This window comes from Primulina eburnea, chromosome 1 (assembly GCF_022965805.1).
Source record: "Primulina eburnea isolate SZY01 chromosome 1, ASM2296580v1, whole genome shotgun sequence".
Lineage (NCBI taxonomy): Eukaryota > Viridiplantae > Streptophyta > Magnoliopsida > Lamiales > Gesneriaceae > Primulina > Primulina eburnea.
In genome coordinates, this window is record NC_133101.1 from 8782080 (window position 1) to 8796427 (window position 14348).

Genomic DNA, 14348 nt, shown 5'->3' on the forward strand with positions numbered 1-14348 from the left:
TTATATTTTTTGTTCAAATTAAGTGTTTATTGATTTTTTTTTTAATTTAATGGTTGGTTATCTTTTTGTCAATATAATTATTATTATATATGTGTGTGTAAATAACTCTGCGTATGCAAATAAATTGTCATGACATTATTGTGATAATTATGTACTATTTGATAATATATAAATATAGGAAGACTTAAATAAAATAGAATCTATGAGAGTAATTAAAACAATTAATCATTCAATTTATTTTATTTATTATCAAAATTAGTGAGAAAAACTAATGAAAAAATTCATTGATTTTTTACATATTTCTTTCTCATCTTAGCAACTGTATAACAATATTTTTCTAGTACCATATCATCCAATGTATGCTCCAATATATGTAGATGAACGATTCATTTGTCCACATTTTAATAGACACTTCTGATTCAAATTTATTAATTTTTTGATTATTAATAATAATATTTAAATTCATCATTAAATTTTGGTTTATAAAATATTATATTTGTTCATACATTTTGAAATTAATAGTCTGACAAAATAAATTTAAAATTTTAATTAAATATAATTTTATTTTTAGTTCAATTTTATTATTTAATTTTACAAGTAATAATAATTATTTAATTTTGTTGTTTTTTCATTTGTAAATATATTAATTTAGAATTTATTTGATGACTATTCAATCAAAGCACTCAGATACTTTATCACGGATCTTTCGTATATATATTTTTTGAAGTTTTTTTTTTAAATTCTAATTACATTAAAATTTATTTTTAATAATTAATTGAATGTATTCAAATGATAGTGAAATAACATAATAAATAACGTAATTAATTTATTTAAAATTCAAATGAAAGTCCAAGAAAATTATTAAAATGGAAAAAATAATTGATATTAATATTAAGTAAATTTAATAGTATGTTTTTCAAAATTAGCGCAAACATTTAAGAATCTGGAGATGACACGAAATAAATATTTTTTAAAAAATAATATATGACTTAATTAAATATTATAATGAACGAAAGATAAGGGAAGAAAGTCAAAAACACAAATCATAACCATAAAATGTGACTAATTAGTATTAATTAATAGACTAAATGTGAAATTACCACATATGTTACTTAATAATTTAAATAAGTGAACATGTGAAGAGTAATTATGTCCGTTCACATTGAAAAAATTTTCCGTCATCCACACTTTTAGGTACTAGCAAGAAGCACGTGCATCGCACGTGAATATTAATTATTAATTAAAATTAAAATTTGATTTTTTTAAAAAAATTGAATCATTTTTTTATTTATATTGATTTATTTTTTTTGTCATATTAGATAAATAAATTAATTAAGAATTTATATACCTTACTTTCAAAATTGTTTCTCAAATTAAAATTCAATCAATTGATTTTATGTTATATAATAAATTATAATGAACATAATATATAGAACAGATTGAACTGAAACAAATTTTGATATTTATATATATATATATATATATATATATATATATATATATATATATATATATATATATATATATAAATATGCCCCACGTATAAGGTATAATAACATAAAAATCAATCAAATTATGGATTTTATAAATGCATAAATAATAATTTATATAAGTGGAGCACATTAAGGACAAATAATTATCAATTTAAAATATTTGTGACTAACTCATCAAAATATTATCAAAACTAATGAAATAATATTATTGATGATAAAATATAATCTATAATATTCAATGTAAATATTATTTAACCTTTTACAGAACTTTTTTATCTTTTTCTTTAGAATTATATATCATAGATAAATTAATTTTCATGTACATTAGTTAATAAATAATATTTTAAAAAGTATATAATTTATATTTTTCATTAAACCATCAATTACAATTATATATATATATATATATATATATATATATATATATATATATATATATTATGTATTTGTATGTGTTTACTGATTGTATATTGTTGGGATCAGGAAAGAATTTAGACGTGGTGAATAAACTCTGTTAGACATGAATTTTATTGTGGCGATGATAACTAAAACCAGTAGACCAGCAGACCAGAACTAACTTATCAGTAGCTGCTGTTCTAGTAAAACTAAACCAGTAGAAAAGGGATAACAATACAAAACCAGTAGAGAACGTTTTCTAACGTTGCTATCTTAATTGTTACTATTAAAGAGTTCCTAGTACTAGTATTGATTGCAGCATTAAATACTATACGGAGTCATTTAATGCATATTACCCAATTAAGTATAAAACAAGACTGATTGTTTTATATCTTTTCTGCAGGAACTTGTTTCGGTAATAAAGCTGATTGTATCAGTTATCTGAAGACTTCTCTGATTGTGAACGTTGAACTCAGTCGATTATATATACTTGGATTAAATCCTTGTTCGACACGACACTTCGCATAATATCATTTTCAAGGAACAAAGCTACTCTCTTATCAGACGAATATCAGTATTCCTTGAGCATTTTAAAAGTTCAACAAAAAGAAAAGTAGCACACGCTTCATAGCTTATATCTGATCTTTTGTAGATCATCTTGTGCTACTAATTCTTACACTTTTCACGATCTTTACTGCACTTATAATTTATCAGAAGAGTCTGTAATCTGAAAAGAGTCTTTTCAGAACTTTGTGTTTCGCATTTTTGTGAGTTGAGAAACTAAGAGTTTCAGTAGGCTGAGGTGTAAGTCCTTCTGAAGTGGGTGTGTACAAGTGTTGTACTGTAATATCCAAAGTCTTTTAGTTATACCTTCTGGAAACAGAAGAAGGGGAGACGTAGAAGAGTTTATCTTCGAACTTCCATAAACAACTGCTGTCTACTGTTGTATTGTTTTTCAACTACTTCATCAGATTGTTTCCGCACGTTTTATTGTAATCAGGTGAAAGTATTCACACAAGATCAACTACTATCCTTAACAGGATTTTAGTACCTCATCAGAACGAAAAACGAGTAGAGTTTATTCACCCCCCCTCTAAACTCAACTTCGATCCTCAACAATTGGTATCAGAGCAGGTTATTCTTGTTTGTGAAAAACTACAACAAATGGCACACTTCAGCAAGATCCCTATGTTCTCTAAGGAAGATTTTGACGACTGGAAGATAAGAATGCAAGCTCATCTTGCAGCACAAGATGATGACATGTGGTATGTCATCACAGATGGTCCACTGAAAATCTTAAAGCCTAATACAGCTGTTGCTGACGGTGCACCACATATGGTCGAAAAATCAAGAAGTGAATGGACCAGTGAAGATAAGAAAAAGGCCAATCTTGATAATGTGGCGAAGGATATATTATATAAAACTCTCGACAAGAACACCTTCAGCAAGATTAAAATGTGTTCTACTGCAAAGGATATTTGGGAAAAGCTCATCCAGATATGTGAAGGAAATGAGCAAACGAAAGAAAATAAACTGTCTGTAGCAATGCAGAAGTTTGAAAATCTGAAAATGAGAGCAGGTGAAACTCTAAATGAGTTTGATGAAAGATTCAGTAGCTTGGTCAATGAGCTAGCTGCTCTGGGTAAAGAGCATAGCAACAGAGAAATAGCCCTCAAGGTGATGAGAGCCTTACCCAGAGAATGGGATGTTAAAACAATGGCTATGAAAGTATCAAAAGACTTGAACAAGTTGGAACTGCACGACTTATTTGCAGATCTGAAGGCCTACGAGTTCGAATTGGAAGTGAGAAGTGGAGAAGAGCCTTCAAGCCTACCCACCAAGGCTCTTGCTGCTACTGCTACTGCTTTTACTGCTACTGCCTCTACCTCTTCTACTGCTGCTGCAGTTGTACCTCAGGCATTACCTGCTGTGATCATTGACAATACAATGGAGAAGACTGCTGAACAAATCAGTAGTGATGCTATGTCATTATTTGTAAAGAAATTCTCCAGGTTCATGAAGAAGAACCATCGAACCTATCAGGGTCCCAATCGCAATTTCAAGAAAGATTCACCATCTGGTGATATGGGATGCTTCAACTGTGGAAAGATAGGTCACTTCATTGCTGATTGTCCTAAACCAAAGAAGGATGACCAAAAGAGAAAGGATCACAAGAGGAATGACAAAAAGTCCAGAAGAGATCGAAAAGCTGTAGTGACCCGTTCCAGAATCACCTACTAGTCAAGAACTAAGCATGCAATTAACCTAATTAACAATAATCAGAGATAACAGCGGAAAAGTCAACAACAATACCGATTATACAACCCAATCGAAGTCTAGAATAACTCAAAAATAAAATATCCAATACACCATATCGAAATCAAAACAATACCGATAACTAAACCAACCAGCTACTCAACGTCCTCCTCCTGCTCCTCCTGAGCTGTCCAACCTGAGGCCTGCCCCGTGGGAATGGGGTGTCCAAGAATAAACAAAACCGAGGACGTGAGCGATAAGAACGCCCAGTACAAAAGTATGAGTATACAGACCTATATGAAATGCACATGCTATGATCATGATACCGGGGTAGTCAAGAAACAGGAGTCACAAAAGGATCTCAACAATGCTCAGTCTAGAGGCGCCAAGTGGATAGTGCCGCGCGGTACACCTCTGGGTCACTGCATCCACTACAAGACAGACGTGGACCTAAAATGTCCCGGACCACCGAAGCCCTCCCGACCCGTCGGCCACTGTGTACTCTCGGTGTCCATGCGTCCACAAGACAGGGCTGAGCGGCCCCAAGATATAGCTTATCTCGAAAGAGATACAGCTCAACAGTAAAGGCTATCTCGAAGAAGATACGGCTCAACATGAAATGCAACGTGCAGTAATAAACGTGACATAATAGCATGCATCATATGACATATATCAATGCAGCAAATAATCATGCAACACATATATGAATGTATACTCAACCAGGATATCTCGGATAGTACTTTCGTACCTCTATCACAGCAAGCCTAGCCTTACGCAACACCGCTAATCAGGTCTAGCACAAGCCTACGCATCAAAAGCACCCAATCAATACTACCATGCTCAACTAGCAAAACCAGTACTCCCTAGTACTACCAAAGGTTTAGGGTTTACCTTCGTCCGTCGACAGCCCTTTGATGTCGATTGCCTTGAAACTCAGGCGCCGCTACGCTACTACTCCTGGCAGCTCTTGGCTATCGCTCGACCAACAACTAACCCTAGAAACCTTCCAAACTCTCCAAAATGAGAGAAAACTCAAGAAATTGGCAAGTCAAAAATGAGAAATCCGAGCACTATTTATAGGCCATGTTCGGATCCTCCGAACAACACTTCGGAACGTCCGAACGCTACGTGTCCATTGGCTCTTGACAGCTCATGATCGGATCCTCCGATCATACACTTCGGACCGTCCGAACATGTACGTGTCCAGCTGCTCTTGACACCTCATGATCGGATCCACCGAACCTACACTTCGGAACGTCCGAACTCCCACGTGTCGATCAACTCTTGACACCTAATTATCGGATCCACCGAACTCACTTCGGACCTTACGAACTCTTCGGTGCTTCCGAACCATCTTCGGTCCGTCCGATCATGACTCGGTCAAAATTACACCTTAAACCTTCTTAATCACCATTACTCCGTTAATTACCCAATTTGGAATTCGGGCTACTACAAAAGCGATGATTGCCGAAGAAAGCAAATCTAAGTGGGCGGACTCTAGTTCTGAGTCATCTGACTCAGAAAGTCATTCCAGTGACAGTGATGCAGAAGAAGTCAAATGTCTAATGGCAGACAATGACTCAACCTCGACATCTGGAGAGGTATTTGATTTTGACTCTAATGAATTTACACGAAATGACTTGATTGATGCACTGCATGAAATGGTAAAAGAGTATTCCAGACTTTCTCAATCGTTTGAAGAAGTTAAGATTGAAAATCAGAACTTAAAGAATCAGAACAGTAAGTTAACTTGCTTGCAAGTAGACATCTGCAATGATTTACAAGTTAAGATGAGTAAATTAATAACTGAGAATGAAAGAGCCAAAGCAGATTACCAGAAGGTGCTTTCTGAAAACCAGAAGTTGTCGCTACTGGTAAATGCTTGGAACAAGTCTTCTGTTTCATTGGAAAAGATGCAAGAATTACAAAAACAGTCAGGAGATAGGAGTGGTCTCGGTTTTTGTAATAATGAAGGCACTTCTGAAACAAATACTAAGGCAACACTGGATATGTGCAAAGGGAAATACATCCACTTTGTGAAATCCAGTGTGGTACAGGAACCAGAAGTACCTACTGCTTCAGTTGAAAGGAATGTAAATCTGACGAACAGAAGAATGTACTATGGTCTGGGTTACATTAAACCTAAGGAAAATGTTGACCAGAGTTCTAGATTCAGAAAAGAATTCAACTCTGGAAGACAACATCCTATCAAGGTTAAAAACTACCAGTACTACAACTCTAAACCTGTTCAGAAGAGATACAGACTGGAAAACAGAAACAGAAGGGAAGAACAACATTTTGGTATGCATACTGTTAGAAATAACAGACCTTCTGTTGCACACACATCTTTGGATACCCGAAGTACAAAGTCACCAAGAATTGTACAAATGTGGGTTCCCAAAGGACTGATAAGGCTTGGACCCAAATAGATTTGGGTACCAGTTACTAAAATTTGTGTTTGCAGGAACAACAGAAGGAAGCAGAAATCAGTAACTCTACATGGTATCTGGACAGTGGATGTTCCAAATACATGATTGGACAAAGAAACCTACTTTCTGAGATAGTGAGCTGTACTGGACCAAAGATAACTTTTGGAGACAACTCAAAAGGTAAAACCATGGGTAAGGGTAAGATTATCCATGGTAATATAACTATCAATGATGTGTTATTAGTTGACAATCTTTGTTACAATCTTATCAGTATTAGTCAACTATGTGATAATGGGTATTCTGTGGCTTTTCAAAAGCATTCATGTATAGTTAGAGATTCTGCTGAAACTACTGTGTTAACAGAAAAGAGAGAAGGCAATACTTACAGAGTCTCTTGGAACTCAAATCATGTCAATACTCCTACATGCTTAGTTGCTTCTCTTAGCAATAAACACTGGCTATGACACAAGAAACTGAATCATCTGAATTTCAAGTCAATCAATTATCTCAAGAAGCAGAATATAGTTGATGGATTACCTGACATTAATTTCGTTAAAAATCATGTTTGTTCTGCTTGTCAGCTTGAGAAACAGATAAGATCCAGTTTCAAGACCAAAGATAGCAAATCAACTTCAAGATGTCTGGAACTACTGCATATGGATCTATTTGGTCATATCCCCATCATGAGCTTAGGGGGAATGAAATATATTCTTGATGTTATTGATGATTTTTCTAGATTCACTTGGGTAATCTTTCTCGCAGGAAAAGATCAAACCAGTAGTCTCTTGATCAAGCTTCTGAAAAGGATTCAAAATGAAAAATCTACTACCATCATTAAAATCAGAAGTGATCGGGGCACTGAATTCACTAACAAGTATCTTGAGTTATATTTGAATGAGCAGGGGATTCATTATGAATATTGAGCTGCCAGAACTCCTCAACAAAACGGAGTAGCTGAGAGAGAAATAGAACTCTTAAAGAAGCAGCTAGAACAATGCTAGCAGATGCAGACATTTCTCAGCGCTTCTGGGCTGAAGCTATCAATACTGCTTGTTACACGCAAAACAGATCTATGGTCAACAAAAGACACAACCAGACTCCGTATGAAATATGGAAAGGGAAGAAGCCCAATGTATCTTATTTTCATGTGTTTGGTTGCAAATGTTTTGTACTAAATAATGGCAAAAATCATTTGACGGCATTTGAATCAAAATCAGATGCTGGAATATTTCTTGGTTACTCTGCTGTAAGCAGAGCTTTTAGAATCTTCAACAATAGAACTCTTAATGTGAAGAATCGATTCATGTTGTCTTCGATGAAGACAGCAGTGCTGAAATTTCTAACATATCTGATTTAAGTAACAAGTTAGACAGGATTCACTTGGAAATTGAAAGTGAAGATGATGTAGAAGCAAATACCAAGGATCTTCAAAATCCAGAACCAGACATTCCAATAGTGGAACCAGAAGTACAGACTTTGGATCTACTAATACCAGCAGAAGATGTTCAAGAACCTACTACTGGTTCTGTAGAAGACAATCTTAACATAACAAATCAGGAAGATGCCCATTCAAATCCGTTTATCTGGAGAAAATCTCATCCTCCATAATTGGTTATTGGTAATCCAGCAGTGCTGTTGAGAACCAGAAGGCAAATGCTTAATGAATACATGTATGCTGCTTTTATATCTCAGGACGAACCAAAGAAGATTGAAGAAGCTCTTCTGGATCCTAGTTGGATTGAAGCCATGCAAGAAGAGCTGAATCAATTCAAACATAATGAAGTTTGGTTTCTAGTACCTAGACCATCTCATCAAGCTGTCATTCGAACTCGGTGGGTATTCAGAAACAAACTCAATGAAGAAGGCACAGTGGTGAGAAATAAAGCTAGATTGGTAGCTCAAGGCTTCAGACAAGAAGAAGGCATAGACTTTGATGAGACTTATGCACCAGTAGCAAGGCTCGAAGCAATCAGAATATTCTTAGCCTTTGCTGCTTTCAAGAATTTCAAAGTATATCAAATGGATGTGAAAAGTGCTTTTCTAAATGGTCTTTTACAAGAAGAAGTATACGTCGAACAACCTCCAGGTTTTATCGATCATTTCTCTCCGCATCATGTATTTAAATTACACAAAGCTTTATATGGTCTAAAACAGGCACCTAGAGCTTGGTATGACACTCTATCACAATTTCTCATTGATCGTGATTTTACCATCGGAGCAGTAGATAAAACTTTATTTACTTTAGTCAAAGATAAGCACATTCTTTTAGTACAGATCTATGTTGATGATATTATTTTTGGGTCAACTAACCCCAAATTATGTGCAAAGTTTGAAAAATTGATGCAGGATAAATTTGAAATGAGTATGATGGGAGAATTAACATTTTTCCTAGGATTACAGATTAAGCAATCAGAGACTGGAATCTTTATCAATCAAGCCAAGTACACCAAGGAGCTTCTGAAAAAGTTTGGAATGGAAGCATGCTCTGCTGCTTCTACTCCAATGAGCTCATATATTAAGCTTGATAAAGATGAAAGTGGTATTCCAGTAGAGATAACTCAGTATCGAGGTCTTATTGGTTCTTTATTATATTTAACTGCCAGTAGACCAGATATCATGTTTGCTGTTTGCATTTGTGCTAGATTTCAATCTAACCCCAAACAATCTCATTATATTGCTGCTAAACGTATTTTGAAGTACTTGAAAGGAACTCAAAACGTCGGCTTATGGTATCCCAATGATTCATCGTTAAATCTTATTGGATATTCAGATGCTGATTATGCAGGTTGAAAACTAGACCGAAAAAGCACAAGTGGTTTTTGTCAATTTCTTGGTGATAGGTTGATATCCTGGTTTAGCAAGAAACAGACTTCCATAGCCACATCTACTGCAGAAGCAGAATATCTGGCTGCTGGAAGCTGCTGCTCTCAGATACTGTGGATTCAACAACAGTTAAGAGACTATGGGATTCAAGCCTCCGAATCACCTATATTCTGTGACAATACCAGTGCAATTGCAATCACACAAAATCCAGTACTTCATTCCAGAACGAAGCACATAGACATCAGACATCACTTTATTAGAGATCATGTGCAGAAGAAGAACATTCGTCTGGAATATGTTTCTACTGATCAACAAACAGCAGATATCTTCACGAAACCCTTACCAGAAAATAAGTTTTCTTACTTTCGTAATTCTCTTGATTTAATAGATTTAACTTGACTATTTTCTGATATCTTAGTTAAACTTCTATTATTACTTGCTTGTTATCGCATTGAACTAACAGTAAGATATTTGCAGAAAAGCAGAAGAGAAAAGTCAGATAAGCAAAACTGGAATTTTATTAGAAATCATTTCAGTACATTACACGATGCAAAAGTAAAAACAGTAGATCTTCTTTGCTATTTAACCAGTAGCGTTACATGTAGCGTTTGTCTTCTAGGAGCTCTCTGATATTTGCTTGCAAAGTACTTCAACAGGAAAAAGATGGTCTTCTTCGAAGAGAAAGGCATAGAAAGAATCTAGCAAGCTTAGGTCTTGCCAGCACTAATGTAATTTTTAGATGCCTTACAGGGCATCAGAGAGGATTTCAGCATCATCAATCCACCAGCACTCTCTTATTGCATTAGAAGAGTCTGCTGCTGCTGTTGAACCAGAAGTGCCAACCCCAGCCAAGAAGAAACCGTGCACCATTCTTAAGATTAAAAAGACAGCAGCACTGTCTGAAATTGAGAAAGTACCTATTCGTCAGGTCTTTCCAGAAGCGGTTCCTTCTGCTCGATCCACTGCTTCTTCGACTGCACACGCTACTGCGTCTGTTTCAGCACCCTCTACTGCTGCTGCTTTTAAGCCAACATCTGGAATCGTTATTCGGGAACCAGCAAGCGGGTCTTCTGCTTTCCGACCTATTGCGCCTATTCCATCTTCTGACAAATACAAAGGGAAAATGGTGGAAAAACCACCTGTTTTTTGTCACAAGACCACTGTCACCACCGGCGTTGATCTTCATCTAGCCGAGATTGAGACCTCTGCAAACGATGACATGAGTTTCTTTGATGAATGGCATATTGTCCGTTTGTTTCATTCCTTTGCTTATTTCAAAACAAAAGGGGCTTATGGCAAAATGATGAATGCGGAAAAGAGAATTTTTCAGCTGGCAGAAACAGAGAATGTCATCGAGGCCTTGCGCAGAAGGAACTTCATCCTCGATCAGCTGAAATGTCAGAAATTAGAATCAGTTCTGAAAGTTCTTCAATCGAATTTTGATCCTGCCGTTCCTACTGCTGTTCAGGATCAAAATGTTATTATGATTCTATCTGACAGATTAAAGCAGATGAGTGAGCAACTTCTTGCTCAAGAACAAGGCTTTGGAGAGCCTACTGTTTATCATGTTGGCCTTGTCCCGATCTTTCAGCAGAATCAGACAGTTGAGGAAAGGACTACAGCCTCCCCAAAGGCTGCTGTTCTTAGTACTCCTGCATCTCCGACTAGGCCCATTCAGTCCTCATCACTATTGTTCGTGCATGAACTGGCTTCAGTTGACGAAGTCATTGAATCGATTGTCCCTACTGTCTCTACCACTTTGGAAGCAGCACTGGCAATTTCCTTGCCCCCTTCTGGTTCTCCTACCCCAGGGCAACAATTAGCAGAACCAGATGCTACTTCTTTACTGCGGAATTTAGAGTTGTTTTCTGCTGCACATCAAGCAGAAATGAACGTTCTTCTGGAACAGCCTTCTGCACCTTCTATTGCAGCATCTTCAGTTTCACAGGCTGTTACTGTACCAATGGAAGAAGCTTTGGCCTCTGACTTGGCCATTCCTACTGAAGATATTACTCTTCCTCTGGTTGCTGTTGAGCCTACTGTTTCTGCAATTCCAGCAGAAAGCACAGCAGACCCTGCTCCTTCTACTGCATTGATGGATGCTCCTCCTGTTTCTACTGCGTTGACTGTCTCTCTCCCTGTTTTGACTGCGACGAATTCTCGTCTTTCTGAGATCAAACAACGCATTCTTGAACGAACCCCTTCCCCGAAATCATATGCATTCAACCTCGAACATCAGATTCAGTGTCTACAAACCGACCTCAACAACATCTCTGAGTTAGTGAAACGTATGTCTTGTGAAAACCTTGCGGAATTCAGTGGTGCTAAATCTTTCCGAGAGCGAATGGGGAAATACATCTATCTCACTAAGGAGACCTCGGACAAGATGTATGCTGAAGCCTCCGTTTTCAGATCAGCTATATCAAGAACTCACAACGCCATCATGCTTGATCAAAATGATATACTCACTCGAATCACTGAGCATGATGATATCTTTCGATCACTGTCTACTTCTGTGGAACTTTTGGATGCCAAGATTGACTCTCAAAATCAATCTATCACTGCCTTAGATAATCGCATCTCTTCTCAGACCCCGTATCTGGAGATGCTAACTGATGGCATTCAAAATATTTCCGGCAGACTGAATGATCTCTTTACCCATGTGGTGGCCGCTGATGCCAAAAAGGGGGAAGATAGAGGAGATAGAGGAGATCAAGCAGGAGTTAGGCAAACAAAAGATGAGGCTGAACCTTCTAACAGAAGAGATCAAAAACCTCAAAATGAAGAAATCATTTACAGGGACATTGGAACCGATTGATTTGTTTACTTTAATGCATTATTAACATTATCCGTTTGTTTAAATGATTATCTGTTTTACTTAACAACTTTCTACAGTTTAGGTTTTGACATCACCACAAAGGGGGAAATTGTTAGACATGAATTTTATTGTGGCGATGATAACTAAAACCAGTAGACCAGCAGACCAGAACTAACTTATCAGTAGCTGCTGTTCTAGTAAAACTAAATCAGTAAAAAAGGGATAACAATACAAAACCAGTAGAGAACGTTTTCTAACGTTGCTATCTTAATTGTTACCGTTAAAGAGTTCCTAGTACTAGTATTCATTGCAGCATTAAATACTATACGGAGTCATTTAATGCATATTACCCAATTAAGTATAAAACAAGACTGATTGTTTTATAGCTCTTCTGCAGGAACTTGTTTCGGTAATAAAGCTGATTGTATCAGTTATCTGAAGACTTCTCTGATTGTGAACGTTGAACTCAGTCGATTATATATATACTTGGATTAAATCCTTGTTCGACACGACGCTTCGCATAATATCATTTTCAAGGAACAAAGCTACTCTCTTATCAGACGAATATCAGTATTCCTTGAGCATTTTAAAAGTTCAACACAAAGAAAAGTAGCACACGCTTCATAGCTTATATCTGATCTTTTGTAGATCATCTTGTGCTACTAATTCTTACACATTTCACGATCTTTACTGCACTTATAATTTATCAGAAGAGTCTGTAATCTGAAAAGAATCTTTTCAGAACTTTGTGTTTCGCATTTTTGTGAGTTGAGAAACTAAGAGTTTCAGTAGGCTGAGGTGTAAGTCCTTCTGAAGTGGGTGTGTACAAGTGTTGTACTGTAATATCCAAAGTCTTTTAGTTATACCTTCTGGAAACAGAAGAAGGGGAGACGTAGAAGAGTTTATCTTCGAACTTCCATAAACAACTGCTGCCTACTGTTTTATTGTTTTTCAACTACTTCATCAGATTGTTTCCGCACGTTTTATTGTAATCAGGTGAAAGTATTCACACAAGATCAACTACTATCCTTAACAGGATTTTAGTACCTCATCAGAACGAAAAACGAGTAGAGTTTATTCACCCTCCTCTAAACTCAACTTCGATCCTCAACAAACTCTTTAAAAAATATTTGCTTTTAAGATTTGTCTTCAATCGTTTTTAGCCGGTTGAAAGATTTTCTTAAACGGTTAGAATATGAACCACGTGAAAAGTGTGGAAGACGATTCAATATTTCTAATGATATTTTCAACCGGTTGGCAATCTAAACAACAAGATATAGTTTGAAATGTAAAAACTTGTGAAAAGTAAAGACACGAGAATTTTATGGATGTTCGGAGAAAAACATTTATACCCCTTTCTTCCTCTGTACGAAGGATTCCACTAAAAGACTTGTCTGATATATAAATTTTTTTTAAAAAAATTGCTACTAAAATATTTAAATTTCTTATTATAGCTAACTTTCTTAATTGTTCTATCAGATTCATATTTTATGAAATTATTAGTATATTAACATTCATGATTATTGATATAAATTATACTAAATAATTTATTAAATTTTTTACTTTCAATTCTCAGTTAAAAAATCATAAAATATATTAATTTTAAACTTCATATTATTATATTATTATATATTTATCATGTTATTATATTGTATTATTGGATATATAATTATTTTTTTTCTTATATCTTCTTGTGATACTATGATTTATTATTTAATCAGAAACTACACTAAAATATAATTACAAATTTTCATTAAAATCATAAAATAACATGTAGAAAGAAAATTAAAAGGATAAAATATTTAAAGTTAATATAAATATGAATATGTGAGAAAATTAATATAGGCGTTACATTTTATTTTTGAAGTGATATAAATTATTACAATCAATATATATTGTAGTGATAATTCATTAGAATTTGTTAGACTATTAATTATATGTTATGCGGTACAAAATTTTTTTACCTTTTTCTTTAGAATCATATATCATAGATAAATTAATTTTCATATACATTAGTTAATGAAAAATATTTTAAAAGTATATAATTTATATTTTTCATTAAACTATCAATTAAAATTATATATATATATATATATATATATATATATATATATATATATATATTATGTATTT